Raw genomic sequence first — 12,447 nt, 5'->3', positions numbered from 1 at the left:
TGCGTCTAATGACTTTGACTTACCTTCATCGAGTCTGCTCAAGCCTTAAACATTGAGGGCAACGGATGTATAACTCCTTCAATACGTAATGAACTTCAAAAAACAAACATAAAAGCATAACTCGACAAAATATTCACAATCGTCATAGTTTACATATCTTTACTAGGTGTGCGTATAATTATTAGTAAATTTCCTTTCAGAATGTCTTTAACCAGCTAAATATTTATCTGTGAAGTACTATTACAAATACAATTGTAGACTAATTACTACTCTGAACATCAACCTTTTATTTTATTTTCAGTTGTCGTTTGGATTATTGTATTGCGGGTAATGCGACGATTGATTAAAACTCATAGCAGTAAGTTCGTAATATATTATATATATATACCACGATTAGCTTGTGTTTAGAAATATAGATATTTGTAATCACCCTTCAAACGACAGTTAAACCATTGATGGACGTTTGGCAATCGTTTGATACATCTAAGGAGCTGAACATGTTTTTTTTTACATTTAAAGCATAAGTGTGAAATTTTGACTGTTGGTTGGCTATTTATAAAGTACATGTTTATCTACTTTTATTTTTGTTATCCGAATTATCTAACATATTGTTCGTTTTATTGTGTTTTTGGTGATGTTGTACCCTTTTAGACTTGTTATTTTTTTCTATATATATACTACAGTTACTCCCCTTTAAACACATGATATGTTTATACTTGTTTAGTATTAATTGTAGTGAGATTGTTTAAATGTTATTCTTTGTTGTATCTATGATATTAGTGAGTTAGGTTCACTACTGATCTTTCTTTAATAAAATATTCCGTATTTCGTTTATCTATTCTACAAAAAAACGGCAAAAATGCAAAAGTGGTAAAACATGTCATTTAGAGGGCAATAACCACTATAATGAGTTTTTTGACGATTTAGGCCATGTTTTATCATATTTTAGGTCTTGTCATGTTGATCATTTTGATATTACAGTTTTTCTCTGTCTATTACAGTGTTCAAGATATAGTAAGACATGTCAGTGTTAATGTCCAAAGACCGTAAAAAGATCTCAACCATTTTAAATTTTTGAACATGTCAGGTTCTCTATTTTAGCACTTTTTGACAAACCAAGCATTTCATCACTCTTTAAAAAGAAGCTCACTTGACTGTTTGACTAAACGAGCTGTTTAAAACACTAACAGAGAAACCAAAAACCGTAGTATCATTTCGGAGTATATAAAAACCAAGAACAGAAACAACTGTCTACTGTATTTATGACGGATATTTGATATGAAAAAAATAAAATAACAAAAATACCGAACTCCGAGGAAAATTGTCAACGGAAAGTCCCTAAGCAAATGACAATATCAAAAGGCAAAAAACACATCAAACGAATGGCTAACAACTGTCATATTCCTGAATTGGTACAGGCATTTTTTTATGTTGAAAATGGTTAATTAAACAAAAAAAAATTATAGCTATCACTTGTATGCCAGTCGTGAACAATTCCATTACCCTCTAATCAACTATTGATGGAAAACCAAAAAAAGTGGTTGAACCAACTTTAGATCATTGTACCGGCTTAAAAAAAAGCAAACATCATAAGATATAAAAAATCCAGCAAAATGTATAAGAAACTTATTTTTCCTAAAAAGATGCTAGTGTAGAACGTGATGTAAAATTTTACAATTACTGTCAAATTGAATATGGAACAGTTAGAATTTGTGTGTGTTCTTTGATCCTTTAACATTGATCATGACGTTGTCTGTTTTTTTCCCCACAAATTGTACAGCGTAAACCCCTTTAGGTGCTTTCATGATCCTACATTTAAAATGATGCCTCTGTCTTTTAACAGTAAAATATATATAAACTTACTAAGTTTCTAAAAGTTGTTTTCGAACAACATTTAGATTATTAATTAAATTGCTTACTTGATTAAAAATGTAAGCAAATCTTCATTGGACATTAACCAAATAAATTGTGATTGATAGTCTAAATTGTGAAAGTTTTTGTAACTCTTGTTGGAAATAATGGAAACTCTCTCACTTTCCAAAGATGAACATTTAAGTAAAAAATGGAGTTCATCTTCCACTTCTTTTTTACAAATTATATCCATTGCCTGAAGTCCCCTGTATCTGCCTCTCTCTATTTCTAAATCATGATTACTAATTCTGAATTTTGTCATCTGAATTCTCAGATTCCTATTACCTATAGCCAAATAAGGTTCAAAATATATATTTCTCTTAAAAAGTCTGTATGTTCTAAGTTTATTTCCAAATGACATATTTTTTCTGTCATCGTTTAAAGATGAATACCACAACTTATTATACTTCAATTTAAGTTTGTTTAAAATAAATCTTTTCAAGTTGGATTTCATATTAAAAACTTGTGATAAATCTATGTCTAAGTATTTTGCTAATGGATTTATAAAATTAAACCAACTTTTCTTACTATGGTTTGATAAGGATTTTGATACAAGGAGAGCTTCAGACAATAATTGGTCCTCTGTACTTGTTAAACGTGATAAGACATCGGACAATAATGTTTGTTTTGTTAAAATCACACTACAATAACTAATTGATAAGTGTAAACGTAATTAGTAACTGAAAATTCAACCGAATACAGAAATAGAAAAAGATAATCATGAATTAGCTGAAGCGATAGAAAACAAACGACATATGGTTTTCATATTTTTTTAGCTTTCATTCCATGGGTGCACCTCTGTATTGCGATTGGTGGTATGTTGAAGGGAAAGAACAAGTTGAAAGAATAGATTGTTTTATTAAGAACACTCGGCAACTAAAACAAAAATTACGGAGATTAAATTTTGTTTAGTAATTGTTCTTATCCCAACATATCTTCAGAAATATACAACCTTAAAAAAAAATTGTATAATCTAAAATTTTACTATTTTACTATTATGTCGATGCTGGTGATGCACAACGAGACACACACATCGTTTTTAATAGTATCGAATGCGGAAATGGAAACGTTCTATTTTTACAGACAACTACTCTTTTTATACCATATGAAATAAGTTGGTATTTTCCCACTATCTTTTGATACGACGAATACCTTACCGGATAACGTAAAAATCGTATCGAGTCACAGAACAATTAATGTACACGTTAAATCAGTGAAACACACCATTATTCATTGTCGTGTATGGAACCCAAGATGTAAAAAAATGGGTCGAACTACTTCCACGTGCAGCATATATTCAGACGCCCAATCAACTAAACACAACGAACAATTTGTGAAGTTGTCTCCATTTGACATGTTTGACCTAAATAAAATGAACAATAAGAATCTTTTACATTTGAAGGACCCATTAGTATAAACGCAATGTAAAATTTTGCATTAAGTGTTCGTGTAGTCTTTTGATTTTTTGTTTATCCAAATGATTGAAAATAATGTCTTTGTATGTGGAAATTAAACCGACATCACGTCGTTAAATACTGCTGAGAGAGCGTTCTGTAACTCTGTTAATTTCGAAACTTTTAAGTAAGGTAATTCTTTTCTAAATTAGATACGATTTGAAAGTGAAAATATTTCGAACAAGAACAACAAATGTATCGGAGTTACTAGCACCAAGGTAACCGCTATAATACCAAATTTGATGGTACCAGAACCCATAATTTGTCTACGGTAACAACACCGAATAAACTTAAATTATTATTTTCGAATAACCTGATTTATCGGTAATCCGTATATTTTCCCTTTGATTTTACTGCTTAATATTTTCGAGTATCAACGTACTAGCTGTATCACTGAAAATATTAGGCAATACATTGTGTGACGTCATTATTACCGATAAACAGAATAATAAGAGGTTTCGATTTTGATACTGACTATATCATATGGAATAACTCAACTCGCCCTAACGGGCTCGTCTAGATATTTCACGCTATAGTCAGTATCAAAATCGAAACAACCTATTATTCTTTATGTATTAACCAAGCCACCCTTGAGTGATAATGTATCACTTATACGATTTTGAACTTGTTACACCATTCACGTTGGAACCGATGATCCATAATGATAATGTGTGTTTGTCGTACCACAATTGTTCATTGCTCACGACGACATTGTCGGTATTTTCAACTACTTGTATGGCACTAATCCCTTTTATATCATTCTCTCCAGGTAGTTTGGTGACATTTTGTTTTACATTTATTTACAGCTCCTAGAGAATTTAATATAATACAATGCACGGATTGTTCATTAACCATTGGATGGTTTAATGATGACTCACACGAGGGCCTATCGTATGAGCTTGATCATCGACTTCGAGGAACAGATGACTGGTCTACCGAGACATTCCTTTCTGGAGATGTACTGACAGATGAAGATGGACAACGCATGTACAAACTTCAAAATCTGAAACCTGAAACATATTATGAATTTAAAATGCGTTTAGTTTATAAAGATGATGTCAAAAGCCATTATTCGGAGTCTAAGGCCAAGCAGACCCTGAAACTAGGTAGGGACAGATTTGGAATTACTTTTGCAATTCAATGATCGTTTAACATGACAACTTAATATTTACTGACACTATCCGGATATTTTTGTTTCTATCAGGTTCCACTTCAACTAAGCCAGTTTTTAACAATACATGTATAACGGCTTAGTATGTACGAGATTTTACATGTTACCTTTTACGGTTTTAGTAACGTTTTGTTTTCTATGCTCTCAAACGTTTCATATTTGGTACCCACATATAAAGCATCGACCAACAACGTTTGTTTTGTTTAAATCAAACTGCAATAACTAATTGATAACGTAATTAGTTACTGAAAATTCAACCGAATACAGAAATAGAAAAAGATAATAATGAAATTGTTGCAGTGATAGAAACCAAACAACATCTGATTTGGCATATTTTATTAGCTTGCATTTCATTGGTGTACCTGCGTATGTCGATTGGTTATATGTTCAAGGGATATGAACAAGTTGAAAGGACAGATTGTTTTTTTTAAGAACACTCTTCAACTAAAAAGAAAAAAATAACGGAGATTAAATTTTGTTAAACAATTGCTCTTATCCCAACATATCGTCAGAAATATGCAACCTGAAAAAAAATTGCACAATCTAATATTTTACTATTATGTCGATGCTGGTGATGCACAACGAGTCGCACAGGTCGAATATAATAGAACCTATTGCAGAAATGGAAACGCTCTACTTTTACAGAAAACTGTTCTTTTTATACCATTTGGAATAAGTTGGATGTCCCTTACGTTTTTCCCCCTCTCTTTTGACACGGCGAATTTCTTGTTGAATAACTTAAAAAAAAATTATCGAGTCACAGAACAGTTAACGTACCTATAAAAACTGTGAAACACACCATTATTCATTGTCATGTATGGAGCCTATGATGTAAACAAATGGGTCGATCTACTTCTCCGTGCAGCATATATTTAGACGCCCAGTCGGCTCAACACAACGGACCATTTGTAAAGTTAAATAATTCAAACAAGTACAACTAATGTATCGGAGTTACTAGCACCAATATAACCGCTATTATAACAAAGTTGATGGGACCAGAAGTTCGACCATCATTTTTCTACGGTAACATCACCGAATAAAACTGTAATTGATATTTTCGAATAACCTGATGTATTAACCAAGCTACCCTTGAGTGATAATGTATCACTCTATACAATTCTGAACTTGTTTCACGATTCATGTAGGAACCGATGATCCCTAAGGAGAATGTGTGTTTGTCCTACCACAATTGTCCATTGATCAAGACGACATTGTCGGTATTTTCGACTACTTGTATGGCACTAATCCCTTTATATCATTCTCTCCAGGTAGTTTGGTGACATTTTGTTTTTAATTTATTTACAGCTCCTAGAGAATTTAATATAATTGAATGCACTGATTGTTCAATGACCATTGGATGGATTATTGATGTTCCAGACGAGTGCCTATCGTATGAGCTTGATCATCGACTTCGAGGAACAGACGACTGGTCTACCGAGACATTCCTTTCTGGAGATGTATTGACAGATGAAGATGGACGACGCATGTACAAACTACAGAATCTGAAACCTGAAATATATTATGAAATTAAAATGCGTTCAGTTTATAAAGATGATGTCAAAAGCCATTATTCGGAGTCTAAGACTAAGCAGACCCTGAAACTAGGTAGGGAAAGATTTGGAATTACTTTTGCAATTAAATGATCGTTTAACATGACAAATCTAAATTTACTGACACTATCCGGATATTTTTGTTTCTATCAGGTTCCCCTTCAAATATGCCAGTTTTTCAAAATACATTTATAACGGCTTAATATTTAAGAGATTTTACATGGTACCTTTTACGGTTTTAGGTATGTTTTGTTTTCTATGCTCTCAAACGTTTCATATTGTGTACCCACATTTAAAGCATCGTACAACAACGTTTGTTTTGTTTGAATCACACTACAATAACTAATTGATAACGTAATTAGTTACTGAAAATTAAACCGAATACAGAAATAGAAAAAGAGAATCATGAAATAGGTGCAGCGATAAAAAAACAAACGGCATCTGATTTTGCATATTTTTATTAACTTTCATTCCATTGGTGCATCTGTGTATGTCGATTGGTTGTATGTTCAATAGGTATGAACAAGTTAAAAGGACAGATTGTTTTATTAAGAACACTCGCAAGCTAAAAAAAAATAACAGAGATTAAATGGTGTTTATCAATTGCTCTTATTCCCAACATATCTTCAGAAATATGCAACCTGAACAAAAACTGTACAATCTAATATTTTACTTTTCTGTCGATGCTGGTGATGCACAACGAGACGCACAAGTCGTATATAATAGAATCGAATGCGGAAATTGAAAAGTTCTATTTTTACAGAAAAACTACTCTTTTTGTACCATTTGGAATAAGTTGAATATCCCTTTGGTATTTTCAACCTCCCTTTTGATACGACGAATACATTGCTGGATAACGTAAAAATCGTATCGAGTCACAGAAGAATTAACGTACATGTAAAATCAGTGAAACACACCAATATTCATAGTCGTGTATTGAGACGGAGATGTAAACAAATGGTTCGATCTACTTCCCCGTGCAGCATAAATTTAGACGCCAAGTCAACTAAACACAACGGACCATTTGTGAAGTTAAATAATTCAAACAAGTACAACTAATGTATCGGAGTTACAAGCACCAATATAACCGCTATACTACCAAAATTGATGGTACCAGAAGTTCGACCATCATTTGCCTACGGTAACATCACCGAATAAAACTTTTATTGATATTTTCGAATAACCTGATGTATTAACCAAGCTACCCTTGAGTGATAATGTATCACTCTATACGATTTTGAACTTGTTTCACGATTCATGTAGGAACCGATGATCCCTAAGGAGAATGTGTGTTTGTCGTACCACAATTGTTCATTGATCAAGACGACATTGTCGGTATTTTCGACTACTTGTATGGCACTAATCCCTTTATATCATTCTCTCCAGGTAGTTTGGTGACATTTTTTTTAAATTTATTTACAGCTCCTAGAGAATTTAATATAATTGAATGCACTGATTGTTCAATGACCATTGGATGGATTATTGATGTTCCAGACGAGTGCCTATCGTATGAGCTTGATCATCGACTTCGAGGAACAGATGACTGGTCTACCGAGACATTCCGTTCTGGAGATGTATTGACAGATGAAGATGGACGACGCATGTACAAACTTCAAAATCTGAAACCTGAAATATATTATGAATTTAAAATGCGTTCAGTTTATAAAGATGATGTCAAAAGCCATTATTCGGAATCTAAGGCCAAGCAGACCCTGAAACTAGGTAGGGAAAGATTTGGAATTACTTTTGCAATTAAATGATCGTTTAACATGACAAATCTAAATTTACTGACACTATCCGGATATTTTTGTTTCTATCAGGTGCCCCTTCAAATATGCCAGTTTTTTTCAAAGTACATTTATAACGGTTTAATATTTACGAGATTTTTCATGATACCTTTTACGGTTTTAGGTATGTTTTGTTTTCTATTCTCTCAAACGTTTCATATTTTGCACCCACATATAAGGCATCGGACAACAACATTTGTTTTGTTTAAATCACACTACAATAACAAATTGATAACGTAATTAGTTACGGAAAAATTTACCCAAATACAGAAATAGAAAAAGATAATCATGAAATAGGTGCAGCGATAATAAAACAAACGGCATCTGATTTTGCATATTCTATTAACTTTCATTCCATTGGAGTGTCTGGTATGTCGATTGATGGAATGATCAAGGGATATGAACAAGTTTAAAGGAAAGATTGTTTTATTAGGAACACTCGTCAACTAATAAAAACTTACAGATATTAAATTTTGTTTATCAATTGTTCTATTCCCAACATATCTTCAGAATTATGCAACCTGAAAGAGTTATTCGATCTAATATTTTACTATTCTGTGGATGCTGGTGATGCACAACGAGACATACAAGTCGGATATAATAGAATCGACTGCAGAAATGGACACGTTTGTTTTATACCATTTGGAATAAGTTGAATGTCCCTTTCGTATTTCTCGCCTCTCTTTAGGTATGGTGAAGTTCTAGTCATAGAACAATTAGCGTGCACGTAAAATCGGTGAAACCGTTCTAATTCATCGTTTTTCATGTTCGTGTATGGAGACCAATATGTTAATAAATGAGTCGGTTAATTCGGACGTCCAGTCGACTTTACATAACGGACCATTTGTGAAGTTGTCTCCCTTTGACCTAAATAAAAGGATAATAAGAATATTTTAAACTTGAAGGACCCCTTGTATAAAACGTGATGTAAACTTTTACAATAACTTTCCGTGTAGTCGTTTAATAATTTGATTTAAAAGGATTGCAAATAATGTTTTTGCATGTGGAAATCGATATCATGTCGTTAAATCTTGCTCAGAGAGCGTTCTGTAACTTTTTAATTTCGAAACGTTTTAGTAAAGTAATTATATTTTTAAATAACTACGATTTTAAAAAGAAAAATAATCAACTAGTGCAACTAATGTTTCAGTGTTATTAACCCTAGATACATAAGTGAAGAGCACACGACAACAAATAACACTGAGATTGAAACTTTCATTAGCAATCACCCTTGTTCCAACATATTGTCTAACATAAGGAACACGACAAAAGGAGATAATCATTCGTTAACTATTACGACCAAGCAGATTCACAACAACCACACAAGTTGTATATCAAATTATTCAATGCAAAAATGCAAACATCCTATTTTCAAAGAAAATAACGTCATCATACTATTTTTCAACACGTTGGTCTAGCGAATACTTTGATGGATTATGGTCGACTTAATAACACAGACCATTGTCAGGTTGTCTCCCTTTGACATTGTTACAAGGAATAGACAAGTTGAAAACATTGTCGAAATTCTCATTCTGCTCCTTTTAGAACTAAAAGATCTTGAAATAAGTTGCATAATCCTTGATTGACGATTTTGTTTATATTTTGTGGTTTTGCAGAACATTGTTGATACAACAATCCTTAACTACTAACAGGAGTACTTTCACCTGAATGGTTTTTTTCGGGGAGGAGGAGAGAGAAACTATACTAGATTGGAGCAAACCGTAAATAGCAAATATGATCACCAATATAAGACCAACAAATAAATTAACATGCACGAAATTATCGGTGGAATCTTTATGGGAGTTATTTTTCATGAATGCTGACTTTTCACCGTTGTTTGCTTGAAAAAAAACTATATATGATATTTTTGTATTAATGGGATTTTTCATAAAGTTTTGTATTATTATGTTCAAGTACAGTTGTATTGGGTCGAGGTAAGCTATATTGACTCGTGGCGTAGCTGAACACCAATATATAATCAATATGAACTATTATTTTTAATTTTAATCAGAATTACCCTAAACATTTATAAGGTGCGATAAATTACAATGTTATTCACTGGTAAATTATCCCTTAAGTTTCTCGATTTTTACTAAGTTATCTCCCATCAAAATGACGTCACGATCCTATGAAACGAAATGGCAACGGCTAGATCTTGGATTAACGAAGAAAACAAGTATTTGAAATCAATCTGGTTCCGAGGATAGCTGTCACCAACGGTCCTTTTCAGGGCCACGAATATTGTACGCAAAGAGTCTCATTTGCTCAAAATATTATATGCGACATTTTTAGACACGAAATATTTCTCTGATGTAAGTGTTCGTTACAATAGTAGCTTCTTTAACATGTATTGTCAATGGGTTGAAGTGCTCTTTGATATTATTAAATAAATGCTTTCAATTCGAAGCAGTGCATATCCTAGAGTGTCAACCCTGCAACTCATGACTGTATCTTCAGTGAAATAATCTTTTACGGCTGACGGCTCACTTTCAACGGTCCATAATTGTATACAATAATAGACTTGTTACATGTAGGAAAGGGATTTAAATACTGCGCGGAAGTTAGTAATAATACCGAAACAAGATTTAAGTGTGGACTTTCTCAAAATACAATTGCATTGAAAAGAATCCATGCGTAGTTTACATTTGTGGTGTGTTTGATACAAAACAGTTCACGTCGGCACCACATTTTTTAGACATGTACGAGTATTTCATATATCTTTATATATGATTTGCATTTGATTGACTTAGGGGTGCCAAACAAAACTTAAAGAAATACATTATTCTATCTAGTTTTTGCATTTTCTTTATTTCCATTCGTGTAATTTTTAATTTGGTGTCTCCTATGTGGCGTAGCAATTCATGAACTTTGCGATCTGAACTGTAGATCGCTAGCGCTAAACATTACATCTCCTACATTGGATTTATTGTAATCACAAGCGCTGGAATTTATATCTCCAGTCATTGACTTTATATCTACAGCGCTGAACTTTGAATCTCTAGCTTTATACTGTAAACATGTATCTCCAGCGCTATACGTTATATTGAGAGCATTCGACTTAACTTAGAATATATCTACATACAGTGCTAGATTTTTCGTCTCCGGTGCTTGACTTTAGATCTACAGCGCTTTACTTTCGATCTAACGTGCTATAATTAGATTTCCAGCGCTGCACTGCACTTTGTATAACTAGCACTTGAGTTTCTACCAACAGCGTTAAACTTTACACCTCCAGCGATTGACTTTAAAACCACAACTCTTTATCTGTATGAACCCAAAAGGGCTCCTTAGATATAAGTGTATACTGCAGTGTGATGATAATATAACAAAATCCAATGACAATAACATTATATGAGTAAGGTTCTATGAAACTTGAACAAAACTCTGTCGAGCAGTAAATATTCGGAAAAACAAAGAGCAATTCATTGATAAGATCAAGACAAAATGGACAGACGGACGAACGAACGTGAAGACGGACGGATATATGGATCCCTCCACCTTATATTAAAGAAAGCAGTTAGTATATGAATAGTCGACAAAACAAAATGACTGTCGAAAAATATCTGTCCTGCAAATAAGTAAGCAAGCTTTGCAACAGGTGAAAAAGAATATTCCGTTTTCTAAATATCCTCCTAGTATATCGAAAATATATAAAAAAAAAAAGATTTCTTCTTATGTTAGATTCACACCACCTTTCACAATATCTCAGATAAATCGTGGTGTTCTGTTTTCGAGGTACAAATATTAATTTATTTCAGTTTTGCACTTATCAGAGGAAGATAAAATCAGTTATAATAAGCTTATGCAAACTTCACAAACAGAAAACAGGTATTTTGTAAGAATTATGATAGTTGGAAAGGAATCGGTTGGAAAAACATGTCTCTTGAGAAGATTATTGAAGGAGGACATATCTGATGTTACCAGTACAGACGGTGTGGATATTGTTGTTCGTAGATGCAAAATAAACGTAGAAGATGGAAAATGGATTATCGGCACAGGTATATAAATACTCAGTGGTGATACATATTGATGATGAATTTACAGAAAAAAAGTCAACTATCGATTACTAACATATATCGAAAGATTCTTATAACTACAAGTATTCTGAAAAAAAGTCTGTGTAGATATAAGAAGATGTGGTAAGAGTGCTAATAAGACAACTCTCCATCCGAATCACAGTTTTTAAAAGTAAACCATTATAGGTCAATGTAAGGACCTCAACATATACCCTTGGCTAACACCGAACAGCAAGCTCAGTCACTTGAAGATTGTTTTCCTCTATAAAGAATTTAATGGTTCATTGTGAATTTGTTGCGGCAACTTAACAAACTGTAAAATTCATTGGTACATATAAACATATCCTCAAGAATAAACTGAACTGTCAACTGCAATCAGAATAATCTTAAATTACATACCACAATGATCTTGAAATTCTTGATTTATAACCACGTCCTGTAGGTCAATTGTTATACATTTACGCTCATTCATGTTCACACTATACGAATTTCTTTTAAATGCGTGTGATGTCACACACAATCTTATATAGGAATCGACTCTACACAAGTTGTACATTA

Source organism: Mytilus trossulus, unplaced genomic scaffold (genome assembly GCF_036588685.1).
Source record: "Mytilus trossulus isolate FHL-02 unplaced genomic scaffold, PNRI_Mtr1.1.1.hap1 h1tg000233l__unscaffolded, whole genome shotgun sequence".
Taxonomy (NCBI): domain Eukaryota; kingdom Metazoa; phylum Mollusca; class Bivalvia; order Mytilida; family Mytilidae; genus Mytilus; species Mytilus trossulus.
This window is presented reverse-complemented; position numbering follows the sequence as displayed.